This window comes from Convolutriloba macropyga, chromosome 6 (genome assembly GCF_964194025.1).
Source record: "Convolutriloba macropyga chromosome 6, txConMacr16.3, whole genome shotgun sequence".
NCBI lineage: Eukaryota > Metazoa > Xenacoelomorpha > Acoela > Convolutidae > Convolutriloba > Convolutriloba macropyga.
In genome coordinates this window covers 63,532,688-63,545,492 of record NC_134473.1, presented here as the reverse complement: position 1 = coordinate 63,545,492, position 12,805 = coordinate 63,532,688, and the positions used below count along the sequence as shown (strand labels likewise).

Here is a 12,805-nt window from a genome sequence, read left to right as displayed (position 1 = left end):
GTTGCAATGCTTCGAGACACACGGCGTTTCAGTGCATCACGAAGAACACAGTTGCAATGCATATTGACGAACAGAGTTTCAAATCACAATGAAGAACAGCGTTGCAATGCCTCATGGCAAACCGCGTTTCAGTGCATCACGAAGAAAACAGTTGCAATGCATCTTGACGAACAGAGTTGCAAACCACCATGAAGAACCGCGTTGCAATGCTTCATGACAAACAGCGTTTTCGTGCATCATGAGGAGCAGAGTTGTAATGCATAATGACGAACAGAGCTGCAAATCACCGTGAAGACCAGCCTTGCAAAGTTTCATGACAAACAGCGTTTCACTGCATCATGAAGAACACAGTTGCAATGCATCATGACGAAGAGAGTTGCAATTCACCATGAAGCACAGCGTTGCAATGCTTCATGACAAACGGCGTTTCAGTGCATCAGGAAGAGTACAGATGCAATGCATCTTGACGAACAGAGTTGCAAATCGCCATGAAGAACAGCGTTGCAATGCTTCGAGACACACGGCGTTTCAGTGCATCACGAAGAACACAGTTGCAATGCATATTGACGAACATAGTTGCAAATCACCATGAAGAACAGTTTTGCAATGCTTCATGACAAACAACGTTTCAGTGCATCATGAAGAACACAGTTGCAATGCATCATGATGAACAGAATTGCAAATCACCATGAAGAACAGCGTTGCAATGCCTCATGGCAAATCGCGTTTCAGTGCATCATGAAGAAAACAGTTGCAATGCATCTTGACAAACAGAGTTGCAAATCACTATGAAGAACAGCGTTACAATGCATCATGACAAATGGCGTTTCAATGCATCAAGAATAACACAGTTGCAATGCATCTTGACGAACAGAGTTGCAAACCACCATGAGGAACCGCGTTGCAATGCTTCATGACAAACAGCGTTTTCGTGCATCATGAAGAACAGGGTTGTTATGCATAATGACGAACAGAGTTGCCAATCACCATGAAGAACAGCGTTGCAAAGCTTCATGACAAACAGCGTTTCACTGCATCATGAAGAACACAGTTGCAATGCATCATGACAAACGGCGTTTCAATGCATCATGAAGAGTACAGATGCAATGCATCTTGACAAACAGAGTTGCAAATCACCATGAAGAACAGCGTTGCAATGCTTTATGACAAACGGCGTTTCAGTGCATCATGAGGAACACAGTTGCAATGCATCTTGACGAACAGAGTTGCAAAACACCATGAAGAACAGCGTTGCAATGCTTCATGACAAACGGCGTTTCAGTGCATCATGAAGAAAACAGTTGCAATGCATCTTGACGAACAGAGTTGCAAAACACCATGAAGAACAGCGTTGCAATGCTTCATGACAAACGGCGTTTCAGTGCATCATGAAGAACACAGTTGCAATGCATCTTGACGAACAGAGTTGCAAACCACCATGAGGAACCGCGTTTTAATGCTTCATGACAAACAGCGTTTCTGTGAAGCATGAAGAACAGCGTTGCAATGCTTCATGACCATCGGCGTTTCAGTGCATCATGAAGAACACAGTTGCAATGCATCTTGACAAACAGAGTTGCAAATCACCATGAAGAACAGCGTTGCAATGCTTCATGACAAACGGCGTTTCAGTGCATCATGAAGAACACAGATGCAATGCATCGTGACGAACAGAGTTGCATATCACCATGAAGAACAACGTTGCAATGCTTCATGACAAACATGGTTTTCGTGCATCATGAAGAACAGCGTTGCAATGCATCATGGCGAACAGAGTTGCAAATCACAATGAAGAACAGCGTTGCAATGCTTCATGACACACCGCTTTTCAGTGGCTTCTGAAGAACACAGTTTCAATGCATCTTGACGAACAGAGTTGCAAATCACCATGAAGAACAGCTTTGAAATGCTTCATGACAAACAGCGTTTCAGTGCATCATGAAGAACACAGTTGCAATGCATCATGACGAACAGAGTTGCAAATCACCTTGAAGAACAGCGTTGCAATGCCTCATGGCAAACGGAGTTTAAGTGCATCATGAGGAACACAGTTGCAATGCATTTTGACGAACAGAGTTGCAATCCACCATGAAGAACAGCGTTGCAATGCTTCATGACAAACAGCGTTTCCGTGCATAATGAAGAACAGCGTTGTAATGTGTCATGGCAAACAGAGTTGCAAATCACCATGAAGAACAGCGTTTCAATGCTTTTAGACACACGACGTTTCAGTGCATCATGAAGAACACAGTTGCAATGCATATTGACGAACAGAGTTGCAAATCACCATGAAGAACAGCGTTGCAATGCTTCATGACAAACAGCGTTTCAGTGCATCATGAAGAACACAGTTGCAATGCATCATGACGAACAGAGTTGCAAATCACCATGAAGAACAGTGTTGCAATGCTTCATGACAAACAGCTTCTCAGTGCATCATCAAAAACACAGTTGCAATGCTTCATGAAGAACAGAGTTGCAAACCACCATGAAGAACAGCGTTGCAATGTACCATGAAAAACAGAGCTGCAAATCAAAATGAAGAACAGCGTTACAATGTTTCATGATGAACAGCGTTGGAGTGCATCACGAAGAACAGAGTTTTAGTTCACAAAGATGAACAGAGTTGTAACGCGTCAAACAGAAAAGCGTTGCAAAGCTATATGAAAATCAGAGTTGCAGAGCGTCCTGAATAACATAATGGCAGTGCTTTGTGAAGAACAGAGCTGCAATGCTTCATTAGGAATATAAATGCAATGCTTCTTGAATAACAGAATTGCAATGCTTCTTGAAGAACAGGTTTGCAATGCTTCATGATGAACCCTGCTGCAATGCTTCATTAGGAACAGAATTGCAGTGCTGCTTGAAGTACAGAGTTCCAACGCTTCTTGAAAAACAAAATTGCAATTCTTCATTGTATCAGGGTTTCAATACTTCTTGGAGAACAGTGTTGCAATGCTTCTTTGTAACAAGATTGCAAGGCTTCTTGAAGAACAGAGTTTCAATGCTTCATAAAAATTATCGTTACAAAGAAAGCTTCTAGAGGAGCAGAATTGCATGGCTTTTTGAAGTGCGGAGTTACAATACTTTATGACAAACAGATTTGCAGTGTATCAAGAAAAACAGCGTTAAAATGTTTTGTGAAAATCGGAGTTACAATGCTTTTTGCAAAAACAGAGTTATAATGCTTCTTGAAGAACTGAGGTACAATGCCTCTTGAAGCACAGAGTTGCATTGCTTCTTGAACAGAAACTAGATGCTTCACGAAGAACGATTTGCAAAGTTTTATTATAACAAGGTTGCATTTCTTCTTGAAGAACAGAGTTGCAATGTTTTATGAAAATCATAGTTAAAAACAGTAATTCATGGGGACAGAGCTGCAAGGCTTCATGAATAACATAATTGCTATGTTTCATGAACAACAGAGTTGCAAAGCTTCTTGAAGAAAAGAGTAGCAATGCTTCTGGATTAGCAGAACTGCTATTCTTCTTTAAAAAAAGAGTTGCCGTGCTTCCTGAGGAATAGAGTGGCAGTGCTTCTCTTTGAATATAGTTGCAATGCTTCACGAGGAACATAGTTGAAATGCTTCTTAAAGTACAGAGATGCGATTGTTCTTGAAGAACAGATGTTAGATGCTTCACGAAAAACAGATTTGCAAAGTTTCATTATGAAAGGGTTGCATTTCTTCTTGAAGAACAGAGTTCCAATGTTTTATGGAAATCATAGTTACAAACAATAATTCATGAAAAACACAGTTGTAAAACTTCATGAATGACATAATTACTATGCTTCATGAACAACAGAGAGCAATGCTTCTTGGAGAAAAGAGTTGCAATGCTTTTGGATGAACAGAATTGACATTCTTAAAAACCAGAGTTGCAATGCTTCATGAAGAACAGAGTTACAGTGCTTCATTGTAACAGAGGTAACAGAGTTTCAATGATTCTTGAAGAACAGAGTTGAATTGCATCTTGAAGAACAGAGTTTCAGTGCTTTATGAAAATTAGAGTTGTGGTGCTTCCTGAAGAACATGGCGCTAGTGCTTCTCGAAGAACATAGTAGCTATATGTCTCGAGGAAAAGAGTTTAAATTCTTCCCGATGAAGAGAACTGCTATTCAGTTGCAATGTTTCGCAAAGAACTGCGATGCAATACTTCATGACGCAAAACGTTGCAAAGCATCATGAAGAACAGAGTTGCAATGCATCATGAAGAGGAGCGATGTAAATCGTTTTGAAAAATAGAGTTGCAATGTTCCTTGAAAAACAAAGTTGCAATGCGTCTTGAAGAACAGATTTGCCATGCTTCGAGAAGAAAACTTTGCCATTCTTCAAAAGGCAGAGGAGAGATTTGTTGACTCGGATGTGGTCACCTCGACTTTTGAAATTTTTGCTTTTTTTATGAACGGCGTGGTAAGTGTGGGAGGTAACTCAGAAATACAAGTTGATTTCTGCGGAGCAAAGACTTACAAAGTAAAAGTGGTCCTTTCTTTTTCACCCCGATTCACTTAACTCGGAATATCTTAACATCACATCATTTCATTCCTCTATCATTTCACCCCTTTATCGTTCCCGGGCCGTAGTGTCACCGCTAAAAATCGCTAAAATATGTAAGATTTGCGGTGAAATTGTGTAAAAGTGTAAGATTTGCGTGCACTGCGACGAATGCGGTGAAAAAAAAACATTCAGGCGGTGAAATTTGGTTTCACCGCTCAAGCGGGGAAAGGAAATTTTTTACCGCTACTAGCAGAATGCGGTGAAAAAAAAATTTCAGTGCCACCAGCAGAATGCAGTGAAAAAAAATTTCCACCGCTACCAGCAGAATGCGGCGAAAAAAATTTCGCCGCTAAAATTGCAAAGCTTACAAATACTCACAGCTCTAATTTCAACGCTTATATTAAATTCACATGAAATATCATTGAAGTAAGTGAGAGATGGCCCAATGAAATACGAAGTTGTTGACATGCAGGAGGTGAGAAGTTCAAACCCGTGTACGGATGTTTCTTTTTTTGTTCGAAATACGGCGAATGCGGTGAAAACCCGGGTTGCACCGCTGATGGATTTCACCCCGCAAATCAGCAGTCGACATTACAAGAATTTTTTTGTCAGAATTAAGTGGATAATTTATTCTCATGTTCGGTTGTGATAGTTTAATATCAAGTCACATGGGCCAGTGATTTATGACAAAATGATTATAGTAACAATGTAAAAAGTTTCAAATATAAAAATGATTGAAGTCGGGTTGAAATTATTACCATTTTAACCGAATTGCAATCATTTATTTATTTGGCAATTTTACCTTGGTATTAGAATCATTTTGCCATAACTCACTGGCCCATGTGGCTTGATATTAAACTATCATTGTGAAGTAAAAGATCTACAACAAATCAGAAAAAAAAATTTAAAAAAATTGAAAAGAGTTCGCTTGCTCTATATTATGCCACTTTTGGTTTGTCGTATCTAATCCGAAAGTTGTGGATCTGTTATTTTTCCAATATCGACGCGCGCAAACCATGACACTTTATGACAAAATTCTTAATTGCCAGATTTTAATATGTCAGAACTTCTTAAGCACGATTCCAGAACGTGAAATATACCAAAATTGCCCAACTATGCATATTTTAAAGGTTTTTGTATTTTTCACCCCTTTGCTATAGAGGGGTGAAATGCTACGGGGGGTGAAAAATATGAACAACTTCAAAATACGCATAGTTGAGCAATTTTGGTATCTTTCACGTTCTGTAATCGTGCATAAGATCTTCTCGCATAATAAGATCTGGCACTTCAAAACTTTGCCATAAATTGTCATGATTTGCGCGCGTCGATATTGGAAACATAACAAATCCACAACTTTCGGATTACAAACGACCAACCAAAAGTGACATGACATAGAGCAAGCAAACTCTTTTTTTAATTTTTTGTTTTTTCTGATTTGTTCTAGATCTTTTACTGCATAATGATTTCTGGTTGAAACGTGAATAAAAAGCTGGCTCTATTTCTCTCTAAACAGCACCCCTGTTGAGGGGGTTCAAACATAAGAAATCATCAGTTTTTGTCGGTTTTGCTTCGCCAAAACCGATCAAAGCCCTTATGTTTTTTACCGTTGCTTTGCTCGGTTTTCGTCGGTATTTGAACGTAAGAATCGTCGGTTTTTGTCAGTTTCGAACAGCAGTAACATCTTCTATGTATCTCTTGCAGCAGTTCTGTGAAAACCCAGTGAGCCAAAGCTTGACAACCTTGATAAGAAAAGTACTGAAACACGGTAAATCTCGCCGAAATCGTGTAATGGCAGGTGGCAAGAAATCATCAAGATTTGTACGAACCTGCAAAATCTTTGGGGGCACCATATACAAAGTCGCAAGACTAGCAGTTGTTGATTAATTTGAGATAAAGAAATTATTCAGAACCATTTTTGGGTTTCATCAATCAGGCACTCAAAGCAAGAAACATTCAATGCAGTTTCACAGATTTTTCAAAAGTTTTTCTGGTTGTCGTGTTCCTAATAGTGTATATCACTTTGCTAAAACCTTAATCCTTCGGACCTTTTGGGTTTTAACCAGCCGAAATCAGCAGGTAGGAAAATCAAAGTAGAAAAAGAAGGTGTACGAAATGGTCATCTAATCGCGGAGAAAAATCAATGAGGTTACTTAAAGGTTTTGCATGAAACAAATGTATCAGAAATAATTGAACAAGTGGCTTATCTTTCACAGAGCAAAACATCTACGTTTTTGTTTTGCTCTAAAAAAGGCAAATTAAAGTAATCACTGGCTTACAGTTACATGCTGTCAAAATGAAAATCAAACAACGCATCATTTTGAAAACTTCACTTAAGTTCGGTTAAATACATTCTGGAAAAAAGTGCTATAAAAAATAAAATCCCGCATTCCTTTTGTTAATTGGAATCTTTCGTGCCTTCAAAATTTTTTTCTTAATTCTTCTTACACCTTACATATGCCTTCAGAGCTTTTGTATCTTATTGGAATTTGATGCTTATTCTACATACAAACACAGTTTCTAATAAATGCGCCGTGATTCAATTTAGGCTTACATTTGGAAGTCAATTAACTTTTTTTGTACGCTCCTTATGCTAATTACGACGGTTTCAATTGCGCGTTTAATAATTTCTGATTGATTTGTTTTGACTAAGAAACAAATTTCAAAATTTGTACAGAAAAACTTGTGTTATTTGGAACTTCGCGGGAAGAATTTAAGAATGAAGAAGGGGATCTTAAGCAGCATTTGGTTATAGTAAAGCAAATTTTTATGCCCAATTATTTGCTTGTTGAAACCATAACCCATTGAATTACTAAGTTTATAAACGATTGGCACTAAATCCCAAATATGACAATAGAACAAGTGATTTATTCAAGGTCAGAAAGGTATTTGGCGACGAATCAAATTAATAATCTGATTACCGAAGCCATCCTGGTGAATGGTTTCTTGCTCTGCTTTCACTAAATCAGTTCATCAAGACTTAAGCCTAAAAATCTGTTCAGCTTGGTGCGTTCATGTAAGTGACCACTCATCTGGATGCAACATAGAATTTCTAAGTTATCATTTCTGATAATATTTATCGTAGTTTTTAATTTATTCAATGCCAACTTATTTTGTTTCGAAACTTGATCAATTTTGGTTGACATGTATTCAGTAATCGTTTTTCACATGATTTTCAATGGCTTTATCTTGTACAAACTACAAAACATTTCTTTGTTATCTTTGCATTGAAATCAATGCGATGCAGTACAAAAATTTGTGGACCCTGAACAGTTCCTTCAAGAATAACATGATTCGCGAAAACCCAGTTCGACAATGGCAATCCATTTTTAACACACTGTCTCCTGTTAAAAACATGATTAATATTAGCAGCGATTAATTGCTTTATTGAAGAAATGACCATATCCCTAATTCTCTGCTGCTTCCAAAAACCGAAATCGTTTTTGCTAATAATTTCAGTAAAGCTTAAAGGCTACGACAATTGCTAAAACAAAATTCGTTCAAAAACTTCTAGTGCCAAAGTAACTTACATTAGTTGACGCTTTTAGTGAGGCAATCGTTTATTGCAAATTGCATGTGTATTCCAGTAGACAAGTCAATATCTTCGAATAACCATGACTTCATGAACGATGGTCCAGCCGATTTACGGTTTTTATTTTAACCATAACTTCATAATTTTCAGTCTTGCTGTCAAATTGAAAGGCGAAAATCAGTCTTCAAAAATTTAACAGAGGCATTAAGGGAATAACCTCGTTGTGTCAATGTAAGATCAGATTTGCAAAACGATCTTTCAAACAATTCAAAGTTATTTTTTATCATAATAATGTTCTTTTTGCAGTTATAACTATTTTTTCGATTTGACTACCACACTTTTTCTTTTTCACAAAATCTCACAAAATCTCAAGTTTTGTAGCAGGGAGGTCCTGAAATCTTTATTTGTTAATTTACGCAGTTTACTAACGATAGAATTTGGTAACTTATTGTATCTATTCTGAAACTGCATTTTAAAATTTGTCATCTTTGAAATGAAAAAAGGTAGATATTTTCACAAGTTGCCGATCGTTTTTGCTAGAGGGATTGATTGACAATTTTTAAAAATGCAAGAGATCCAAAAACTTTTTACAATTTTCTGAAAAAAAATTCATTTGGTCTGTTTTTTCCATACATGGTTGACTTGCCCAATGGAGATAAATCACCACTGAAATTGCCGTTTTAGTAAGTTGTTGTATCTAGTACCAGACACAGCTTTATTTCTTCCTGGTTGTCGGCTTTTAAAGAGAACCTTACAGAAAAGTATAATGATCAACTCTGAGTACCAATTCAAGAACATAACTATGATTATCTGACATAATTCTGACTATTCTGAATTGAACATAAATCACCAGGGAAAATTTCTGACCAGCTGTCTCTGTTGCTTTTGTTTTGTTTACAAAATGAAGTCTATTATTTGCACGAAAAAATTCCAGCTTTTATTAAAAGCTTATTTGAGTGAATAGGTTGCTGCTGTAATCTCCAAATAAAACTCAACTATCTGTAAATTACTAGACCTCTGAAATTTTTGCGGTCTTTTGGTCTAGGAGAAAATTAGAAAGACTGGATTTCGTATAAATTGCTCCATTGAGGAGTGATTTCTCTAAAAATTGATCAGTAATTTCAATACTTTAATACATAAAGACTGGAAGGAAGAATTGTAAATATACCTAACTCATTTCTCATGTAGAAAGCAGATTGTTGGAGAACCCGTATGCCAACTTCCGCTCTGAAAATAGTTTGATGATGATCTTGGTTGACAATCAAAGTGCTTTTTTGCAGTGAAAGCAATCCGGAAATTCCTTTCTTTCATTTACTGGTATTTCAGCGACAACCAAGATATTCTATCAATCCAATTTCATCCAATAACAAAAAAAATTGATCCTCTTGGCCACCAAGGTTTATTGTTCCGACCCCTCTTGAGGGGGAAGGAACTATAACCTCCAACGGGTTGTTTTTTGTTCAGTCAATTTTCGCCGATCGATATATTCATTGTAGAGAGCTGAGACTGGTATCATTAGAAAGCTTGTCCAGCGTAAAATGTGGAATTAAAAAGATTTTTTTAATTTTCGTTTTTTCATAGGGAGTTATCGAGGTTTAAATTTTGAGAAAATAGTGTGAATTCCGGCGAGATTTTATTCACCTTTTCCGGAATTTTTGAATAAAACTTCGCCAATTTTGCTAAAATTTGTTGATTTTTTTTAAGTGATGATGATTTTTATTTGTAAAAACAAACAAAAATCACAGGAATATTGTAGGCTATTTTTATTTTTTTGTCAAAAATTCTGGCTAAATATTTCAAAATTAAGACTTTTTCTTCAAAAACAGCACGAAATAAGTGTCTTTAGTTCATTTTGATTAATTTACCGGAAGTGAAGACCCAAACACCGCTAACACATTTTTTGTAGCCTCAAAAAGGGGCTTTTTCGCTTCAAATTCCGTTGAGAGTGCTCTGTAATTAAAACTTCGCCGTTTTTTGCTAAATTTATTCGTTGATTATCAAACACGCAGCATCTATTTTTGATTTTTTAACTAACAAAAAATCAATATCTATAACATTCGAATAACTAAATGTTCTGAAAGATTAAACAGCAATAGCAAGGCTAGTTTTGGACCAATCTTGGACTGGTACAATCCAAAAATAATTCCGATTGTAAACAGTCGGTCTTTTTCATAAAAAAAAATCGATCTCTTCTACAATAATTAAATAACAGAACATTTCAAAAAAATTTCACTAAAGATAGTTTCAATTTGGTTTCTAATTAGCCCCACATTATTGTATCTAGTTGATTACCTGAAAGCTTATGGTCGTTTTGACTTTTAAAAGTAATTGGTTTTCAAATAAATAATGACTTATTGAACTTTTGCCGCTATTTTTCTCTTTCTTTGGTCAAATTGTAGCTTATTATCCGCAGTGAAAGAACGCTTCTTCTTTCTATTGAAATCAAATTTAATCTTTATTGCGGTTTTACGCCATAAGTTATGGCTACTGGCTTTGATACAACTAGATTTCAAATTTTCTTTATTTTTATGTTTTGCCCATTTTTCATGTTTTCTAGTTTTGTCACATTATCACGTTTTTGACAGTTTATATATCATATTATTGGCTTTTAAAATAAAGCACAATTGATATTATGAAAATGCTTGAAGATGTAGATTATGATTTTAACGGCTTCGATACTATTTTCTCGAAAAATTTAATTGATTTTTTTAAATTTTCTTTAACTGCAGCTTTTACTTTGTCTTTTTAGTCGTATGAAATTTTACTGTACAATGTTCGGTTTCATTGCCTTTTCATGAAAGAATAGATGAGACGATATTCTGATTTCTGTAGATAGCTGATAGCTTTTATGATCCTGAAAACAATTGTTTTCCAAATTAAAAAAAAAACACTTTTTAACTTCGCAATTTTGTTCCTTTTATTGTCTGGTTGTTATCCAGTCTCGTTAAAAACAGGCCAATTATTACGTTATTGTTGTCAAAGGAAGGTTTCAAAAGGGGATTATTGTCACACAATCTAATGTTTTCAAAGAATTCGTTGACTTTAATTCGTTGACTTTAATTCGTTGACTTTAATTAATTTTTGATTTTTGTCATGTCTGACGTTTTTTTGCAGACATAAGACATATTCTGGATAATTGCAACTCCCATGGGCTTCTTTTGGAAGAATATACAAACCTAATTAATTTTGTATTCTGCAATTAATGGCGTTCATGTCTTTGGAAATTTTTTTTTCGAAAAAAAAAATTAAATTGTTACTTATTTTTGCATTTTGTTTTCCATTTTTGTCTACTTGTTACCTAGCTTCATTGATGAGAAGTCACATAATACATTATCGGTGGTTAGAGAAAGTGCAATTGAACACATTTTGACGGCTATAGTATGGCTTTACGGTTTCGAAAGCGTTTTCTGCCAAGTTTTATTTGATTTTTTGTTTGTTGCCTTTATGTTCATTTTGTAATCGCGTAAAAAATTGAATACCGGCAGCTCTTAAATCCTTCTATGGAACCATTGGCAATCGTACACGTCTGGGATTTTTATTTGATTTCTAATGGTTTTCAATATTTCGAAATTAATTGTTTTAAAAAAATGGGCGATTTTTTCAAATTCACTGTTTTTGTTCTTTTTTGTCTAATTGATACCAAGCCTTTTTATTGACTACTCCCTTATCTTTTCTGGTGAAGTACGAGTTACTTTATTTAATATCAGTTTTATCTGACTGTATTTAGGCTTTGTTATTAAGTTTTGTTTTTTTTAAAACGGACATGAAGTTTTTGCTGTAATTAATTTTTGTTGTTTCTGTTGTTTGATTTTGCTGTCTTGACTCGCTTTCTTAATATTTGCACATATCATCATTCTAATGCGCCAATTTTACTCCAGTTGTTAATGTGAAGCATTGGTAATTGTAAACCTATGGGATATTTTAGTTGATTTCTAATGGTTTTCATTACTTTGAATTTAATTGTTTTTAATAATAATAAGCGAATTTTCCAGCTTTACTGTTTTTGTTATTTTTTTCTAACTGTTATCAAGCCTTATTATGGACTGGTCCCATATCTTTTCTGGCGAATTACAAGTTATTTTGTTGGTTTCAGTTTTATCTGACTATATTATGACTTTGTTATTAAGTTTTGTTTTTTAAAACAGACATAAAGTTTTTGATGTAATTAATGTTTGTTGTGGTTGATAGATTTTGCCGTTCAGCTTGACTCGCTTTCTTAATGTTGGCATATGTCAATGATTTAATGCACCATTTTTTACTCCACTGAGTTATTTGCTTTGGACTTTCTTTTCGTTCATACACCAATTTTTTTTTTAAAATACGTGATTTTTTGGGTTTTTCTATGTTCCTCATTTGGTAGACAATCAAGCCAAAATTGTGGATGAGCGGGGTCGGAACCTTATGTGCGATCGCACATTACCGAGTCGCCTTGTTATATTCATGTTTCAAAACTATAGAGCGTATGATTTCCGTTTTTTTAGTATTTAAGTATTGGTCTAGCATTTTTTCATCTACTATTGACAGTAGGTGTTTAATTTTCCTGTAATTGTTTTTCTTTGTTCCATTTGGCAACACTTGTGCCTGGGTTAGTTTCCATGTCTCCACTTTTTGTATCATGAAAGCTAATCTCGTTAAACTATGATCAACAGTATAAAACCTAGTTGCGGAAAAAGCAAGTTCCAACAAGTGAAAACCTCAATTGTTTTAATTTTTCTTGAGTGACTTTTGCAAAACTTAGTTTTTTGACGCAACAAGTTGGAGGTGCGCTTGAGAGATTCAGC

At 35.6% G+C, this 12,805-nt stretch overlaps 1 protein-coding gene across 2 annotated transcripts in view; it reads right to left on the bottom strand.

Annotated features, from left to right (window-relative positions):
• LOC142341852 (heterogeneous nuclear ribonucleoprotein H-like) overlaps positions 1 to 12,805 on the bottom strand; it is a 567,627-nt gene that overhangs the window by 90,526 nt on the left and 464,296 nt on the right. The window lies entirely within an intron of this gene.